General features: G+C 40.9%; 1 protein-coding gene across 1 annotated transcript in view; it reads left to right on the plus strand.

The window, feature by feature from the left end:
- The first annotated feature begins 258 nt into the window (after nucleotides 1-258).
- gng12b (guanine nucleotide binding protein (G protein), gamma 12b) overlaps nucleotides 259-20,852 on the plus strand; it is a 39,240-nt gene continuing 18,646 nt past the window's right edge. Inside the window, exon 1 of the mRNA XM_084066726.1 lies at nucleotides 259-343. The gene's annotated coding sequence lies outside the window, so the exon portion shown is untranslated. The remainder of the gene's footprint in view (nucleotides 344-20,852) is intronic.

Raw genomic sequence — 20,852 nt, forward strand, 5'->3', positions numbered from 1 at the left:
AAGTTCTTTTTCCACCACTGGTTGCGATGGTTTTTCAGACCGACAGGGGGCGCCCTCGTACCTCTGTCTTACCAAATGAAACGCATTCGACTCCTTTCAAATAGATGAGAGTCAGTGAAAGGCTGCCCACGTCTTCAGTTCAGTTGCTCACCAAATGCAGCGGAGCTGAACAGCAGCGAGCCCAGGAGGAGGACTGAACTCAAACTTACTTTGTTATTGTTACAAACCATTGTAAGCTATTAAGTCGTAGCCCAATCATTTTGAGAGCGGTTTTCCAAACGAGTTTATTGACAGCCTCTCGTCAGAAACGTTACGTCTCTGCTGGATTATCTAAAGCGGACAGGTGAGTTGAATTAGACATTTACATCAGTGGTTTTCAACCTTTTTCGTGTCAAGGACCCCCCAATTGACACACATATTAGCCCACGGACCCCCATTTGAAAAGATATGCCAGGGCCTCAACCATTTTGATTTATTGGGGGTCCCAATCTACACTGTATCATCATCATTAGTGTTCATTTAACTCTGAGAGTGTACAAATGGAACCAAATGGACCCTAACCATTTGTACACTCAGAGTTACAGACACATAAGGGTCAATTTGGTTCCTACTAAACTATTAATTTGGCTGGGGACCCCCTGGAACCCCCTCAAGGACCACTGGTGGTCCCCGGACCACTGATTTACATGATGGCTATTTCTATAGCATTCATTCAGGTTCACCTGACTGAGTGAATAGACAGCAGCATAACAATATTGGACAAACTCTCTTCCATCATGACTTCTCAGTGTCTCACAGAGGCGTAAAGTAACTAAGTATATTTACTCAAATAGTACTATACTTAAGTACAATTGTGAGGTATTTTTACTTTACTGGAGTATTTCCATTTTTTTGTACTTTTACTCCACTGTATCTAAGGCAAATATTGTACTTTTTAGTTACTAGTTACTTTGTAAATTTTGATTATTATTACAAAACGTACATTAACCACTTCAGCCCAGGCTATACATTTCGGCCATTAGAAAATAGCCGATCTACAACTCAGGCATTGTGAGCTTGTAGGTCTGCAATTTTCAAAAGATTTTAAATGCATTTGAAAATTTGTGAAATGGGACATTTTGCATAATGACTACTCTTACTTTTGATACTTTAAGTATATATATATTTTTTTTACCAATACCTTTTTTAATATTTTAAATTCGGGACTTTTACTCGTAACAGAGTATTTCTACATTGCAGTATTGATACTTTTACTTAAGTACAAAATATGAGTAGCCTAATCGTTCCACCATTGCTTCTCAGTGTCACACAAACACAGGTAGCATCGAACAGCTGGCATGTGTGTGTAGTCGTAAAGTCAAGGCAAAAATAGCACGCATGTTTGATGTTTCTCTGGAAGTTGACTGAATGGTCCAGTTGAGCATCTCCGTTTCTGAGAGGATAAAGATTTGTATTGGAACGTAAGAAGTTGTTTTGCAAAATGGACATTTATGTGAGAAACTGTGGACGTTTTTTGTCATTCAGATTTCAGATTTCTATTGAAGGGATCATAGCCCCGAGATGCAACATCTCATTTTCTAGGACAATAGACATAGATAGATACATACAATACAAGTAGGCCTGTACAATATTCTTTGACCAATTCAATCTGTTGCTATTGGTGATTTGACCAATGCCATAGACGAATGTCTCCTTTAATTGTAGCGTGACATTGGTGGAGGTGCTGTGTTTATGTGTTCAAGTAGGATATTCTTATTTGTGGGCACTGCCCAAAATACAAAAAAAAAAAACAGTTAGCCTACCAGCTATTTGTGAGCACTGTGAGATTTTCCAATTATGTGTTCGATTTCATTAACCCTGCCTTCAATGCACAACTTATCAGAGTTGTACAATAGCTTATCATCCTCACAAATGCATCATAAAATAGCCTTATAATGTAATGAATCATTGGTGAGGATATAACAAGAATCTGTTGTAGACACTTGGACTTTGGTCCGGTCTCAGTTTGAAGTTTTGGTCTAATTTGTTTTAGTTATAGTGTGTGTAGTGTTATATGATTGTCTATGTACAGTGTAGGCCACGTCATGTATTTTGTCTCTCGCTCATCCTTTTTGTCTAAAGTTCCATTCTTTAAAGCATCACTTGGTATTTTATACAGTTTTGAACGGTTTAGTCAAGGTGACTAAAGCTAAAGTCTTGGTCTTCACTCATGTTTAACCACTGCCTTTGTCTAAGTTTCGAGTTATGATGAATGAGAATGACTGTCTCTTGATTTGGATTGAGTTCAGCTGAGGTGGTTTGAGCTGCATTTGGTCACTAACACCAAACTGAACATGGTTAAAACTACTATTTTATATCCAAGGCCATTAACTGAGACATATTATGTCATTGACATAAGATGGTGTTGATCCATCAACCTCACCTTTTTCAACACATTTATGTGTTGGAAAAAGTAGTGCTGGGCAAAATATAAATAATATCAATAATATCGATATATGTCATGATATGAGACTAGATGGATATATCGTCTGGCATTTTGGATGTCGTAATATTGTGATTTGTCATAAGCGTCGTCTTTTCCTGGTTTTAATCACTTGAGCTTTGTTTTATATTGTCAATTGTCAAAAACTTTCAGAAATAGCAAAAATATTTAGGCGCTTAGGTGGTGCAGGGGGTAAAGTAGCTGCACACCACCACAGTCTAGGGCGTTGCGAGGCGTTGTGAGCTTGTAGATCGTCTATTTTCAATTATTATTGTATTATTTGACAATTTGGCCAATGTTTGACCAGTGTTTATTCTATCGTTTGTTGATTACTTTTGATGCACTAATGGTCTTTTTTCCTTAAATTGTCACTTTACTGTCAAATGGGGACCCCCCAAAAAATCATTTGGGGACCCCCCTGGGGTTCCCGAACCACAGGTTGAGAACCACTGGTCTAGGGCTTTGAATCCACCGGGGTGCATCTGGCTTGTTGAGCATCTGTACGAACACAATGTTCGAGAGAGGGAAAGCTGGGCGGGGAGGGTGATCATTGTCACCACACATACTCTTGCGGGCTGGAGTGGCACCTGTCAGCATGCAGGGATTGTTGAATGGGAGTAGGATGGAGAGGTCCTACATCCTCCTGAGCTCCTCACTGGCAGGTGAGCCAGTAGGATACAACAGCAGTGGGAGGAATCTATTGGCAATCTGGCAAGACAAAAAAAAGTTGATGTTATAATCACAATATGATATCGATATCGAGGGACCTGTACATTATTTGGTAAAAAATATAGTGATATTTGATTTAGTCCATAATGCCCTGCCCTATGAAAATGGCAGTAACAGTACAGTGGTACATATGGCAACTGGTCTTCGGAATCATGCATCCCTGCTGGTGTTCAAATCTGTCTTTGCCGTCTCACAGCTGTGACTCCCGTGCCCTGTCTCCCTGAGAGCTTTTCCTGTCTCAGTAAAGCAGCAGACAGTAAGGAGAGTGGTCTTCTCACCAGTGCAAGTCTGTGTATTAACGTAACCTGCCGGTTATTTTTCTTCTCTTAAGTTTAAAAACACAAAGGCAAAACTGTGATCATTGCATTAAAGTGTGGTCTGATGAGTTTCAGTCAGTACCTGGGGATTACATTAGGCTACCTGACATCTGTCTTCTGCCTCCATGTCTTCTGCATATACCAAGAAGGTTCTTAATCATCCAAGTATCACCTTCGGAAAGTAGCATAAACACAAAAACAGCTCCTGCACACACCGAGCCGACCGAGGCACTAATATCATCAATATCATCAAATCTATGTCCACTCCACTGTATTTCAGGAATACCATTCGACAGCCAATGTTCAACGTTCAATGTGAGCATTCAGTCGGTCAATTGGTAGAGAGACAAAGCACGCTGCAAATACTGAGTGTTAATTTAATGGGGGGTTAAATGGACCTTAACAGGATTGCTGGCGGCCCCCGAAAGCTCCCATTGTCTCTGAGTTTTACCTGCTATAAATCTGTTTTTAAGTTTTGGAGTTATTGGCATTTTCAGTTAACGCATGGTCTATGAAGATGACTCTGTGAAGTGATCCATTTTTGTCCCTAACACCTCACTCTGACCACCTGAGTTGGTCTTTGGTGATGACGTGGGGTTGGTCATGTTGCCTGGTTACACTGTGCAGACCGTAGTGTGTGGGTTAATCTCGTGAGAGTGTAACCCCCCCTTACTCGTCTACTCAAATTCCATGCCTGGCCTCAGGGGAGCTTGTCTTTGCGTCACTAGCCAGGTCACAAAGCCCCTCAGAGAATATACTTCTCGCCGACACATTGAAATTGCCATCATCGACTCGCATCATCAAGCCCCCAATGCTTGGCCAACATGTCTTGCTTTGGAACAGACAAAAGCCCTGTCAGCTGTCCTCATTAGAAACATAAGTGACAACAGCTATTATGACATTGGCTCAGAATCTGAGGAAAATACCAATACCTTGTTCGGTATGCCAGCACCTCACCGGGATGCCCTAAAGCCTGAATATTAACACTTGATGAAAAGCATTCATGGTGGCTTGTTGTTCTCTGTGGACGTGTTCTCCGTAGATGTTCCCTTTTCAAAATGATAGCATCTGAATTGGAAGGTGAGAACAGAGTGGGCAGATTTGATCTTCATTATACTAGTATGTTTTAGTATGTTATTAGTGTGAGAACGGGGCGGGCTGATTTGATCTTCATTATACTAGTATGTTTTAGTATGTTATTAGTACTAAACATTGAAAAAAGTGTGGCGCTCTAACGGCAGGTCATTTGGTAGGAGGTTTGCCAAAGGGGCCAGTTAGTTCCCAGGGTCATATGTTGTAAATGCTTAATTTATACTCCACTGTGTCACGCGCCAACAATTGCAGGTCTTCAAGCTCATCTCACGTTGTGGATGTCACATGTTGTGAGCTTGTAGATAAGCTATTTGTGGCAGGCAACACCGTCGTTCTTCAAAATATAAATCTGGCTTTAAGAGTTCATCCTTAAGTCACGAAGGTGGGTGGAGGCAGAGGCGGGGGCATTCCCCTAATGTTTTTTGTTGTGTTTTGTTTTGCTCCAGAATGAAAGGTCTGGTGGACAGGGATGGGGTGATGACGTCAACGAGACGTGGGTTGCCTGGACAACCGAGTGGCATAGACAGAATTAAGGCACCGAGTCTGTCCTCATCCATGTTATTGGGTTAGCAGGATGCTGCCGATTTATTCACGCTGGCACCCAGCACGATAGCCAACGCTGGTCTCTGTAAACACCCGTCATCACATCGTAAATAGTCTGCCCGTACGCTAATGGGAGGAGAATGAAGTTCAGCCACATACATAATGACATTCTTGATTTGACTCACAAACCGATTAGAATGAATAGAAAACAGCTGGCCTGAAAATAGCATTGACTACATTTGGAATGGAATTGCAGGCTATTTATGTGCTAGAAATGTCACAATCTAAATATAGAGTCCATTTCATTTTTAGGCAGGTTTGTTTTTTGTTCTGCAGGGATCTCTTAGAAATGCCAGAAGCTACAGAGTGACATGTGTTATGCGACTCACCCAGTGAGAGGCACCTGCAAATTGCTTTGTGGGCTGAAATGCTCTTGAAAGGACTTACTCCCCTGGGAGAGGTTTGTGTGTCATATTGGAGACAAGGGAGAGAATGACGATTGCATGTTATTTTTGGAGTTTGTTCATCCATTTAAGGTAGGCAGGGTGTATTCTAGTTACTATTCACACAGTCCAAGAATCTATCTTCACTTTTATAGAATTCCCCATTAATTGATTTTGGTAATTCAGTTCAGATTTATTTTTCAGCTTTATTTTATAACACTGGGTGGTGTTAAGGCTCTTAATTAGTATTGGGAGTGTTTGGGGCGTTACATTAATTAAACCAATCAGAGTGTCTAATCCCATTCCCTTTAAAAGAAGCTGCGCTTCAGCTAGGTCTGCTGTGGGAAAGTTGAAGTGTGTGTGGGACCATCTAGCAGTAAGCATATCCGTGCTATTTTGACAAGACATATCAACTTAATAATCTCCTTCTCAGTTATGTTCCTCTTTATTTAAACCACCAATTAAAGCTGTGCGTCCTTGTGTCGGAGCTGTATGGATTAACTCAACTGCTGTCCATTGAGCAGAGACAGACAAAGAAAGCCAGAATGTAATTCTTACAGGATGAGAGGTATTATGGAGAGATATTCTATCAGTAATAAAGTGTAGAATAAATGCATCTATTTTTACCTCACGGCTTGTCTCAGTGCAAAGAAAACAGAGCTTACCCAATGTATATATATATATATTATATGTATATCAATATATTGAAAATCTGGGCCAGATCATGAATTTCTTTTTAACCTTAATGCAGAGTCCGTAGTACAATATGTACAATACCGCTGGTACAGTAGCAACATTGTACGCAGGCAGTGAAATTACTTTACTCCAATACTCAAACTCAATTGTGTGGAGAAAAAAAAAAAATATATATATGTTTATGTTTTAAAGATAACAAATAAGCCAAGAATAAAACAAGTCAAGAAAAAAAAAATAAGCCAATTGACACTCAATGTGACTATAAGCTCATAGATCCTTATATCATATGTTTGCCTTTTTGTCATACTTTGTCAATGATCTAACTACTGTATTGATACTTTCAAGGAGAAATGGCATTAGGCTGCCTCAGCACATCTCTTCCTCCTCTTGGCATGATGTCCTTGTGGTCGTGGGTCATTCTGTCACCGAGTCCATGAAAATGACAATGTGGACCATGTCATGTTAACGCAACAGAATATTTATAGACTTGTCCTTATCTGAGCCTACATATCCTCTGTGTGCTCTCTGGGCTCCAGAATAATACACACTGACACAGTTGCACAGTTCCTCCCTGCAGGTGCATCTCCAAGGTGCGTTTTCACAGTGTCCACAATCCAGGGAATAAGTCTCCTGAAGCATAGAGTCATTCAGTATAATTACATTCAACTTGACGTCCCTATTTTGGGCATGTCATCATCAGCAAGGATTTTCAAAAAAGGAAAAAAAATCTAACAATTTCAAAACATTTCAGAAAAGTTCTAAACATTTCAAACAATACAAAAAAATCAAAACATTTCAGAGATTTTCAATAAATACATTTTTTATTTTTTATGCCAAAAGATATTTCCAGATATTTTTGGGACTTTTTCTGCGTTTATTGATAATCAGTGAGAGAGAGAGTAGGGGAGTGACATACAGCAAATGGTCTGCCTGGCCCTGGAGTCAAACCGGGGGCTTCAGTCAGGCATCAAAGCCTATGTGGTATGCACCCTGACCATTTGGGTCACCCCAAACATTTAAAAAAAATAGCAGATCTACTACTAGGACAACCAGACTATAGTACTCTTCCGACTTTATTATTCTTTCTAGATAAACTTTTTTCTAATTCGCTATTTGTCCCACAGTTTATTTTTCCCAATTTCGTGCCATATGTCAAAATGACCAGCTTCACCGGGAATAGACTGCTTGTACTTTGCTAAGAGATTGGTTACATTGTTAAATTGATATTGATTTATAATGCATTACATTTCCCCATCCACTTTAATGGGAAAATGAAAAAAAAAAGTATTCTTTTCTCAGAAGCTAGAGTTAAAAAACATGCGAGGGGAGGTTCATAGTTTATTGCCAATTTATTAATACAATAATTACACCAGTCGGCCACATGGTGGCGCTATAACAGCCCACTATACCCTTTGGCCTATAACTTTTTAACCGTAGGTTGTAGAATGAAAAAATATTTTCCCCTGGATTCCTTGGGTCATGACGCAACTCCCCATTGAATTTTCTTCAAAACACACTTTTAGCTCCTCCTCCCACATATTTTATCCAAATTACACAAAAATACGGTACACATGATCTCTGGGCCCATGCAATAAACATATCCAAACGGCATTTTGATAGTCCTTACCGTTCGTCCGTAATTGGCTTCCAAAGTTAGTGGGAGGGGCCTGTTTTACAAAGAATGCCAAAAATTACGAACGAAACGTCCAATCAATCCCAAATTTGAATCACATGTCGAGGGTGGTTTACTTAACGAACCCCCAAAAGCATTTCCACTTTGATCCATAGGGGGCGCCACAAATGCGCCAAACGTAACCGTTTGATGCAAAAACATGATTTTTGAGGGGATCAATCCTCTCAAAATGAAACGCCAGTGATCTCAGGAGTGACGTGACTATATAATTGGGCCGTTACATTTCTGGGAGGGGCCTATTTCTTTAGTGGGAGGGGCCTATTTCCTCTAAACAAAACGGCACGTGTCACGAACGCGGGATCCGATCGGCACCGAATTCGAATCGCACGTCGCGCGGCCTCCGACGGTAATCCTCCCGGCATATTCCTCGAGTCCCGGCAGACGCCTGCGACCCGCGACCGGCGTCGGCGCAACCACACTTTGCATTTTCCCAGAATTGCGACGCGTCTAGTTACATTACTTTTTCCATGTCCCTTTCACCCCTGAGGCGGTTAACTGGTACATTGCCTCCCTGTGAGACTCGCTGTGCAGTTTGGTCTTAGGGGGAATTTTAGCTTTATTCTTTTACTTTGTCGCAAATCAGTTATTGTCGATTGTATAAATCAGCCATTAGAAAACTTAGAGCTGTCTAAAGCGGGCAAGTCATGTAATGAGTACTTCTAATTGTTGTTGGTTCTGCTCAGATGACAACACCCTTAAACTGCACAGCAATTGTGTCTGTTACCCGAGAGGGCAGCTACGTATGGCCTTAAATCATTAAGACCAGGAACACATCTGTGTCATTTTAAAATGTCTTTGGCTATAAAAAAATAGCAGATATACAAGCTTAAGGCCAAATTTGTGCAAATCTTCTGTGGAACAACATATTTTGAGATGGGGGTCCGCGGCCAAATACATATCATCTTGGTGGTCCTTGACATGGAAAAGATGGAGCACCACTGATGAAGGAACACATACTGTTGGGATTTAGAAATCACTTTTAGATATGTATTTGGCCACGGACTCCCATCTCAAAATGCACACATTTTCAAGGTTTTTCAAAAATAGCAGATCTACAAGCTCATAGCGCTATGAGCTTGTAGATCTGCTATTTTTGAATAGCCAAAGAAATCTTAAAATGACACCGATGCGTTCCCGATCTTAAAGGGTTAACTTTTTTGCTTGTGAGATAAATATATGCTATGCAACTCCTTGGTACAGTAGGATTACTGCTAACCATGCAAATATTGTATAATGCTACATATATAGATGCCTGGGACTATATTATAGGGAAGGTAGTTGCCATGTGGTTACAGTGCTGTTTACACCGACATTCCCCACCAACCCACACCAAGATTGGACTGCACCTCTGGCAAATTATATGCCGGACAAGGAAGTAAGAGGTTGCTTAGCAACTGGGAGACACAGTGTGTAATAAAACATCTTTGGTTTCAGCTTTGTAAAATAACAGACCCCTCACTGTCAGTTTAAGGCACTGGTTCTTAACCTTAATCAGGTCTGGGGACCACCAACGATATCAGCCAGCCATATCAATTTTGGGGTTTAACATCAGAAATAGCCTAGGCTTTTAGCAATAAATGTTTGTGTTTTGTCTGTGTTACAACTGTGTAAACCAACTACTATATTCAAAACAGTTGAATAGTTTATAAACCCATATTTATTTTACACTGGCACTTTTATCAAAAGCCCCTAGCAAATTGATATTAATTTGAGACCAAAATGTTGAATCTGCAAGTTTGTTTTTATAGCCTTTTGTTTTTCCTACCATTGTGGACTGTATACAGAGAAAGCCAAATCCCTCTTTGAGCATGTAATGAGAATGGTGAAAGTGGTAGTATTTGGCTGTCAGCAATAGTTCCGCTGGCCAGACAGCCAATGTCAGCCATGTTTCAGATCTTCATGACAGGTTGTTTGTCTGTTGCCAGGCATTGCATAGTAAAGCCCGATTTATACTTTGTTGTACAACGGTGACAGGAAGGTGACGGTGACGGCTAAGCTTGAATTATGCATTAGGCACATACAGTATGGCTCCTGTCCTCCAAGTGAAGTATAGGCACACTAGTATTGCCTGTCTTGTTTTTTTTTGCTTTGTTTTTTTTCACACACCATTTTATCTACTGGCTGCATTTGCTGTCTGCACATTCATCAGTATTGAAGCTGAGTTTATTAGAATGAACTGAATCGGTACTTTGCTTCCCTGCGTGTACCTGTGCTGAATTGTCCTCTGAAATGTCTTCACCAGACGGTTGTGATGACTCTTAGCACGTAAAACATCTTTTACCAGTTGAATTGCTGCCAGTCACTCATCTGCTTATATAAGTCACTATTTTGGCTAATTGTCACCCTGTCTCTTAGCAACCCCTACACTTCCCTGACCAAAGCCATCTGTAACATCATACATCAGCATTCCGTGTCAAGTAAGGGTCCCTTTCAAAGGCAGTGTAGTAACCCATGTAGCAACATGCTGCTCATTAAGCAGTCACTTTGATATATGAGTTTGATGTACTGTAAGTAATGTTCTTGTATGTAATCTATGCCTTGTGTGCTACAGTATTAACTTGGCTTCATAGATCACTCCCTACATAAATTGGAATACTGTTCCTCAAGGCTGGCTCATTTGAGGCTATTCAACTCAAATGGCTCAATTACACACTTTGCAAGTCGCTCTGGATAAGAGTAAATAAATTGGGACATTATAATTAAAAGTGATATATAGACCCACGATGCCCTGACTTGCTGCCCCGTTCTTAGACGAATGAGTCAATATGCAAATTGTCTATGTTGAATAAGTGAGCACGCACAAATATTGCATCTGCTGTGGAACTTCTCCTGCATTCTATATCGGAACATGCTGTTTCTATAGAAAGTATAGGCCTTAAAACCACACAGGATTCTCAGACCACAGGCGTAAACATTGCACTGGTTTCACAGGAATGTGGTGAAGAATGCTGGTCGTCTGACTAACCAGCTGACTGGCAACGATGGCCACCCCCACCCACCACAGTAACAGTACCAACCATGGTCACCAGCTCCCCAGGATGACCAAGAATAGTTTGAAATATGCAATGTGCTGTGGTTTGGTGATAGTGAATTCCTATCCAGGCATTCATGAAACACATCAGACCAGGGGTTCTCAAACTTTTCCATGTCAAGGACACCGAAATTAGAATGTATTTAGCCACGGACCCCCATCTGAAAATCTTTTGTGCCAGGGACTCTCATACAAGACTTTATTGAAATAGCTGCTCTAAGTCCCACACGTTGTGAGCTTGTAGATCTGCTATTTTCAAATAGCCGACGTATACCGGGTAAAAGTGGTTAAACGGATTTTGACACTAGATTAACAGATTTTACTGGGGACCCACTGGAACCCCCTCAAGGACCCTGGGGGTCCCCGGACCCCACTTTGAGAACCACTGCATTAGACTGTCTATGGGGAGGCTGTGCTGGTCCTCTCCTGGGAGGACTAATCACTGGTTAGCATAAGTAAGCATGGTGACTGTATTTGTCCAAAGCTCTGGTCCGCAAGGCCTTAACCATTCCCTCTGTTTACATAAATCATTTTTGTTAGCTGTAATTGATGAGAGTAAAGAACAAAGCAAAGTGGTTCCTTCTAGTTGTGGTAGAGGAATCAACGGTGTAACACAATACAATCCTGGGTGTTCACTTGAATTTGAGACCGGAAAGATAGACCGTAACCATTTTACACTCTCAAATCCTTTAACATGCAGGATTTTACTGTACATATTTTTCTAATAGCTTTCACCCACTCGCCCAACAATCCTTCTATACACATTCACGGGCAAATCTGACTCCAAGTTCGCATTACTGAAAATCCCATTATGTGATAGTGGATGTTAACTAACCACTGCCAACTACATCTTGTCTTTGCATCCCTGGTTTGTATTGTGTGTACACACATACTGTGACTTTCATTTGACTACATTCTTTGACTTTTCTCAAACAGGTCAGTCCTGGTCCCCATTTGAAAGGCTTGCTTGTCATTCAACCATTATTACAACTAGTGACCACAGCCCATACTGTAATTGAGAGAGGGCATAATCAAGTTTCAAACATTACTTCAGAGCTCCATGCATTATTAATAATCATGCCCATTCTTTGTATGTCTTTCATGTTTGCCTTCATTGCTGAGCTCTCTGTAAGATGCTGCCCTCTGCTGACAGAAATGCAAGTTAACACTACCCACCTGTATACATGTTTTTTCCCCCATGCTTTCTAAAGTGTACCGGCAAAATCCGGTCTCACAGACACTTTGTGTGCATTTGAAATGCCTCTACTACCTCTTCACTTGACATGACAACACAACTGAAACAGCTTGCTGATAGCTAAATGTGTCTGGTCTATTGCTGCTATAGTTCATTGTGTGCATGATGTTATGTTTTTTTTTGATAGACAAGGAATGGGGAGTCAGGGGGAGGGTTTGAAGGGACAGGGGGCGGCCTGGCTTATTTTCAAACACAACGGTAATTATATAATAAATACCGTACTTATTTCCCTTGTTTATTGGAAGGAACACTGTATTATTCCCCAATGGAGCTATACTGTGACACCAGTAATAGTTAAAGTAAAGTTTGCTTCTGGTAAATCTGTCTACTTCAATATTGTTTGGAGTTTAATTCATTTACAGAAATGAAGTTGCCTATTGAAATAGTACAATTGGCAAATCTGTGGCATCATTCCTTGATAACAATACTACCTCAGACCAGTTCTTAGCTTGGTTGTTCTACTACTAAACCAATATTATACTGTATATTGTTTTATACAAGAAAATGGGGTCATTATATTTAATGTGTGATTTTTACATTTCTTCAAAGAACCTGAATTAGAACCGCTGTTTTACTGTGATGCATTTTTCTTCCAAATGATGGCAGTATAGGGCACCATATCCATCCTGCGGCCAAATAAATCCATTTACAGTTTACAGCATATCTGCTCCAGATTTTGTTTACTGACATTATATGCAAAAACAATTCCCTTATAACCTGTGTTATATAGTAGGACAGTTATGTGTCATGAACAGGTGTGTGTTTGTAACTGAATTTGCATCAATGTGTTCCATAGTATTCCATAATTGTATTCTAGTATTCCATACTATACTGGAGAATATTAAGCTGTAAAAGGCTGAAGGCTCTGTGGTAAAAACAAAAAACTAATAAACCAATTAAACCACCTCAGTTGACCCATGTAGTTTAAAGTGCATTGGCCCATCAGTGCTATATTTTCTCATGCAGTTAGAAGATCAGGGATGTAGGTGACTCTTTTGCTCCAAACATACAATATATTTAAAATGTGATGTTATTGGTTGCTCAGTAAAAAACACAAAACTGGGTAAATTCTATCAGATATCTTCCATATTGCCCAGCAAAATCAGTTTTGGGACATAAGGCAAATTCGATTGAAACATAGCATGAATGCTTGACACAATATATTGAATGAGACATAGTCCTCCCCTGAATTTATTTGCCTGCACCCCGGTCCAAAGTCCAAACACCACACTTTGGGTGCCAACTCACTGGTTTAGAAACATTTCAGGGGCGTGTGGAAAGTGAAAACATTCCATTTAGTTGCGGCAAGATTGAAAAAGATCCACAGCCTCGATGCCAGTGCCAGGTGTCCAAGTTCAACAAAGGCGCCTTTTCTCGAGCAGGGCAGGTGTGATGCTAATTGGCTTCTGCACAGTCTGCAGGAGCAGACACACTGTCCTCTCTGTTGAATGGCAGTCTGCAGTCAGTCTATTTTCTTCTTTTTATCAACAATCAAATGCAGATTAATATGTTACATTTCTTTTTTTATTTCTTTAATAAAATAAGGGTCCAGAGAGTTTATGCTATAATCAATAATTCATACTTCACAAGGAACATGGTTGTATCAGTTCAACAATTAAAAAACAACATCCAAAGAGGAATGTGAGATCTATTGTTTGTGTTGTTTACCTGAGGGGTCATAATGTCCCCAGTTATTATCTCTGGTGTCTGAAAGACCTGATTGTTGTGATCGTTACATAATGGAGTGCTTTCTGTGAACAATGCTTTCTGAACAAAACAGACTGCGGTATAAGTGTCAGTGGGTGAAATCAAAGTCTCTGCCAAGTTATGGAACTTGAGTCGTTTGAGTGTTTATGTTACAGCTGTATACATTTACCCCATTGTTGTTTAACTCAAGGGAAGGCATAGCCTTGTCTTCCCCCCTGTTTCATAAGCATCCGTTCACCCACTCCTCCATTTCCTGAACAACTCCTTCCATCTCCCATACTCCTCCCACCCTGGTTAGCAAATGCTTGGCAGGAGTTGCTCTCACCCCATTGCAGGAAGTAATGTGGTTAAAACAAATGTGATCGCCTGTTCTGATGTCTTGCAATCAAGTCCATGAGCCAACACTTTGGTTTTGTGTTTTAGCAGGGTGGAAATACAGGGGGGAGGGGGCAGATCTTTGCTTCTGCATGTGCAGCTGAGCACCTTCCTTAGAACTAACAGCGTGATTCCAACTAAGCTTCCCTCCTTGTAAACAGTGGGAAAACCTGTTTCATCTGTTAGGCATTCATCAAACACACTACACTAGACAGTCTGTGGGGAGGCTGTGCATGCAGGCTGCTGGTTGTCCTCTCCTGGGAAAACTAATCACTGTGTTTACATGAATAATTTTTGTTAGCTGTAATTGATGAGAGGAAATTAGAACAAAGGAAAGTGGTATCTGCTAGTTGTGGCTGAGAAATCAATGGTGCAACCCAGTAAAATCCTGCATGTTCACGTAAATCTTAGAGTGGTCCATTTTTACTCTAGTCTCAAATCCTAAACACTCCATTTTACACAGCAGTAGCTGAAGGGGTAAAGAGGATGTTCGGAAGGTTTCAGGTTTGACCCTCGGCTCACCCAGTCTAATGTCGAAGTGTTGCTGAGCAATTAACCCCTAACTTCTCCGGCTGGTGCTCCTAATAGTTAGGATGGATAAATGCACAGGACAAGTGCTTTATCTCTTCTTAAACAGGGCATTGAAAGGCTTGCTTGTCACTCGACTATTATTACAACTAATGACCCCAGCCCATATCGTAAATGAGATGTTCAAACATTACTTCATCAATCCATGCATTATTAATAATAATCACACCCATTGTTTGTATGTCTTTGATGTTTGACTTCATTGCTAAGCTCCCTATGAGATGCTGCCCTCTGCTGACAAAAATGGAAGTGACGATAGATTAGTAAAGGCATCATCCTACTATAATTCTAGTAAGCTGACGGTGGGTGGGTGGGTGGATGGGGTCTTGGGTCTCCGATCAAACTGCGCATGCGTCGTTGTGTGCCAGGTCTCGCGAGAGAAACAAGCAGCGAGGTCTATGAAAACGAGGCCAAACCAAACGAACCCTATAACACCAACATTGGCCCTAAAGCGCTTACAATCGGCGGACATGGCAACACCGACTCTACACCATAGACCCCGCCCACTCTCTGCTGTGGAAAGTAAACACTCCAGATTTGTTTCCCCACACACACGATGCACATTAGCTCCATAAAGAACGGTTCTATGTCGTTCTCTTCCAGGATCGGGCGAACGTCCGCCAAGGCTCCGCTGTTTACCCTTTTGTATACATCGTATCCCAAAACTAATGGTAGATTCTAAACCGCACGGAGGTTTAAGGTTTGGTCGGCTGCATAATATTTTAGGTCGCCAGCGAAACTACCCGTTTAAATCGCTTATTTAGTCAGCCTGTGGCCATGTTTCCCATTGTAGCCAAACCGGTAGCAGTAGTGGCAGCGGACGTAGGGTTTTTTTCCGGGTTCAATGGGAAACATGGCCACAGGTTTCGCGAGAGAAACAAGCAACGAGGTCTGAGTCAATATCACCATAAGGTACATTTGGGTGTCCTCACCACAATCACTCAAATATCATGAAAATGTAACAAAATAATGAAACTCTGAGGTCTTATTATGAATGGCCAAACATTTACACACTTATCAGTACAATGATGAGTCTCTGGAAATGTGTTTCCTTCATTTTATACAGATCTGTAACATTGGATGTATATGGTTTTGGCATGTCCCACACACCACTCTGCTAACTACAGTGTGTCTAATAAGTGGTTAATTTTTTTATTTTTATTTTTCTTTTTACATAGTTTGATTGTCCACAACACCTTATTTGATAAAACAAGTCATTTTGAGCTTAAATCATTTGATATAGTCTGTTTTTATAATCATATTGAACATTTTTTGTGTGTCCCTGACATTGCTGTCCACCCTGTCATTTGGGGGTAAACTGGCCCTTTAAGAAACTTACTTAAGTTTAAGTTCCCTTGTTGTCTTCTTCCTGTCTTACTTCAATGGAGGCTGAAGCTGTGGCAAGTTGCCAGTAAATATTTACACTTATATATATTGTATTTTTCATAGTTTATGTGTGTAGTTGTATGTTGTCAAGCTTAGCATGTCCACTCTGTCATACTGAAATATCAATGAATATAAAAACTTTTCTGAAATTTGAAATATATCTGTTAAAAAGTATAGAATCACCTTGCTAACTGAGCTAAGTTGCTAACAGAAGGTCCAGCATGTGCCAATTAAATCGTAAAACTAACCCACCCTGTCATTGTCCACCCTTTGAAATTTTCCTGACAGGGTGGACATATTTTACTGTTGACATATATTACAGTTAATTCATAAAAAGTGTGGGAGCTTGACCAACATGCATTTCTAACTGTACAACATCCACTTAATACAATGAGTAAAAAGTTAAATGGAAAATCACAGTTAAAAAAAAAAAAAAGCTAAGTCCCAAATGTACCTTATGGTGATATTGACAGGTCTATGAAAACGAGGCCAAACCAAACGAACCCCATACCACCAACATGCAACCTGATAATAATGTCCAAAGCATGTCTGTGTATGTTTACATCCATTACTGTGTTGGCGTTAGTTGGGATTAATGTTTATTAGCCAAACCAAGTTACTATGAGCCGTTAGCGTGATGCTAAGCTAACGGACGTTTGGCGCTAGCATGCGGCTAACGCTAATGCTAACGTCGTCATCGTGACTTAATCAACAATGTAAACGTTTCATCAACACACTTTATGAACCTTACTGTGGTTAATATTATCAGTGCTACCCAAGTAGTCCATTGAAAATTATTATTTTGGTGTATTTTGTGTATTGTAACTTGGACACTGTAACTTAATGGTAGCTGGGGCGACGCGTTGTTGGCTCATGGTTCAGAATGCCTCATGGGTATTGTAGTCATTTTCTGCTATTTCGGTTCTACTGTGATAGACTGTGCTACATTACCTGCTGTTTAATTGTGAATCATATATGCTATGAATATATGGTAATACAATGTTTATTTTCCTGTATTTCCAGGTTTATGCTCTGAGTCATCTATGACCTGTGTGTCATCTGTGTGTCCAGTACTTTGTACTGTGTTGGTTAAAAAAGACAAAACACGAGTTGTGACAAAGACGTGTGATTCTCTGATTAATGTTGTTAGTGGTGTAAAATGCCATCAAAAATATACTCAAGCCTGCTGCAGGGCAACAGAAAATAGCAAGCCTATTTTGCTCTTTTATATAGCAAATTTTTATATATATACGAGGGGACGCGCGCCCTTCACCGGGTATGGTGAAGGGCGCCCTTCACCGGGTATGGTCTAGTCCTACTATAATTCTAGTAACCTCACGGCGGAGTCTTCGTTGGTCGTTGGTTGGGGGGACTCTTGATCAAACTGCGCATGCGTCGTTGCCAGGTTTCGCGAGAGAAACAAGCAGTAAACAAGGCCAAACCAAACGAACCCTACAAGCAACGAGGTCTATCAAAAGAAGGCCAAACGAAGCGCCTTCACACATATACCTTGCCTATTGGAAAACAGCCGATCTACAAGCTCACAACGCGTCCCCACACCCACCTGCACTTTCACAACCAACGCCAAAACACAACACCACCAATATTGTCACTAAAGCGCGTACAATAAGCCAACATGGCAACACCGCAACACCGAGACACATGATTCCATTCAGACTGCGAGACCGCGAGTGCGTTCCGTTCACCGCAGCACATCAACTGCTCAACAGAAACACGGTGACATCATTTACGCACGTTTACACAGAAAACATTCTTACAAATGTCTCTCTCTCTCTGTGTGTGTGTGTGTGTGTGTGTGTGTGTGTGTGTGTGTGTGTGTGTGTGTGTGTGTGTGTGTGTGTGTGTGTGTGTGTGTGTGTGTGTGTGGGGGGGGGGGGGGGGGGGGGTTGGGGGGTCCGCGGCCTATATGCGTGTCAACGCATACACGGCTCGAGGGAGGGAGAGAGAGAGAGCGTGGGAGGGAGGGGGAGAGAGACAGAGAGAGAGAGAGAGAGAGGAGAGGGGAAAGAGAGAGAGGGGGGGAAGAAAGAGAGAGAGAGAGGGGGAGATAGAGAGAGATCCGCGCGCCTGGTGTAGCCGCTATCATTGATAATCACTTGGATCTAAACAAACGCGCTGGACGATCTGTGTGTGTGTGTGTGTGTGTGTGTGTGTGTGTGTGTGTGTGTGTGTGTGTGTGTGTGTGTGTGTGTGTGTGTGTGTGTGTGTGTGTGTGTGTGTGTGTGTGTGTGTGTGTGTGTGTGTGTGTGTGTGTGTGTGTGTGTGTGTGTGTGTGTTGGGTGCTCATATTCCCCTACGGGTATGGTCTAGTGTCATAATTAATGTAGCATTGTGTGATATTTTTGATAGTCACAAGACCCGAAAATGTGCTGTGTGAAGGTTTCATTGAAACTAAACGGTGCCTATACATGTTTTTTTACTTGTGCTTTCTACAGCATATTGTCAAAGTCCAGTCTGACGGACATGGGCATTTACTACCTAATTTGAGTCTACTGTGAGCATGTGATGTTATTTGATAGACATGGGATGGGGAGTCAGGGTGAGGGGTCAGAGGGACACAGGGCGAGCTGGCTTGTTTTCAAACACAACTGTTTGTTATCCTAATTTCCATTTTTTATTGGTAGACACCCTATTAATGCCCAATGGAGCTATAACACCAACCAACATCCAAATGCTGGGAAAGTTTGTGTGGCTGCTATCTATGGCATTGTCAGGTGTTTACTTTATTTACAGACATCAAGTTGCCTGTTGAAATAGTACAACTAGCAAATCTGTGGCATTCATTCCTTGATAATAGTTAATACCTCAGATCAGTCCATGGCATGGCATGGTGTTCTACTGTTAATTTATGTATTTCTTTAAATGTTCAAGGAAAGTGAATTATGATTGTTTTACTGCGATGCATGTTTTCATCCAAATGATGGCAGTATTGGGCAGCATACAGTATTCTCTTTGCCCCCCCCCCTGCCCCGCCCAGCCCAAAAGAAAAAAAAAGAAAAAAAGAAAATACAGTTTACAGCATATCTGCTCCCAATTATGTTTACTGAGATTATTATCCAAAAAAGTTTGCCATTATCCTTATAACCTGTTATTGATAAAGAAAAGACACAGTTTTATGGCATGAACAGGTGGATGGGTTTGTTCGCAATTAGTATATTAAGTATATATTAAGTTTTAAGTATATTAAGTTCTAAAAGGCTGAACACCTCAGTTGACCCATGCAGTTTAAAGCACAATGGCATATCACTGCTATATTTTCTCGTGCAGTTCGAAGAGAATGGAATGTTGGTGATTATCTTGCTCCAAAGGTACATTTCTACAGATACAGAGATTTCATTTGTTGGTCAGTAAAAAACAAACAAACAGGGTCAATTCTGTCAGTTGACCTTCCATATTGCCCAACATAATACATTTTAGGACAGATTCATCATTGAATGAAACATGTCCTTCCGTGAATTTCTTTGCCTGCACCCCTGTCCAAAACCCACTTTTTGGGTGCCAACCCACTCGTTTAGTAACACTACAGGGCCATGTGGAGAGTGAGAACATTCCATTTAATTGTAGCAAGATTGAAAAAGATCCAGGCCAGATGCTAGTACCAGGTGTCTAACAAAGGCTCCTTTTCTCACGCTGGGCAGGTGTGATTCTAAATGTCTGCAGAGCCTCTGTGGCTTCTGCACAGTCTGCAGGAACAGACACTGTACTCTCTGTGGATGAGTAAAACATAGTTTTATTTACCTACGTTTTATTTATCCAAGAGGAGCCAATACATTTTTCTTTATCTAAAATGAAACACAGATTAATATGATTAATTTCTCCATGAAATAAAATAAGGGTCCAGAGGGTTTTATGCTAATCAATTAGTTGATATTTCTCAAGGAGCATTGTTGGAATGAGAAGTATTGTTCACAAATAAAATAAAATAAAAATGTTACACCATGGAATCAGGAAGGTGAGGCCTATTGTTAATTTGTTTGTGTTGTTTACCTGAGGCTGATAATCTCCTCAATTATCTCTGGTGTCTGAAAGGACTGATTGTTGTGATCGTTACATAATAGAATGGTTTCTGTGAACAATGCTTTCTGAACAACACAGACTGTGGTATAAGTGTCAGTGGGTGAAATCAAAGTCTCTCCCAGGCTAAATGGAACTTGAGTCATTTTGAGTGTGTTTATGTAGAATGCACTGTACAGAATGCACTGTATACATTTACCTTATTACTGTCTCACTCAATGGGAAGACTTAGCCCTGACTTCCATCCTGTTTCATAAGCATCTGTTCATATATGGGCATCTTCCTACCTCTGCTTTGTTGGCTCGGTTCCGCTACATCCGTTTCCTGAACAAGCCTTTCCACCTCCCACACTCTACTCCTCACACTGGTTAGCCAAGGCTTGCAGGCAGGAGTGGCTCTCACACCATTGCAGGAAGTAATGTGGTTAATATTTGTTTGATGGCCTGTTCTGATGTCTTGCAAGCACGTCTGTGAGCCAAC

The sequence above is a fragment of the Gymnoscopelus microlampas genome, assembly GCF_963454915.1.
Source record: "Gymnoscopelus microlampas genome assembly, chromosome: 9".
In the NCBI taxonomy this organism is placed as follows: Eukaryota; Metazoa; Chordata; class Actinopteri; order Myctophiformes; family Myctophidae; genus Gymnoscopelus; species Gymnoscopelus microlampas.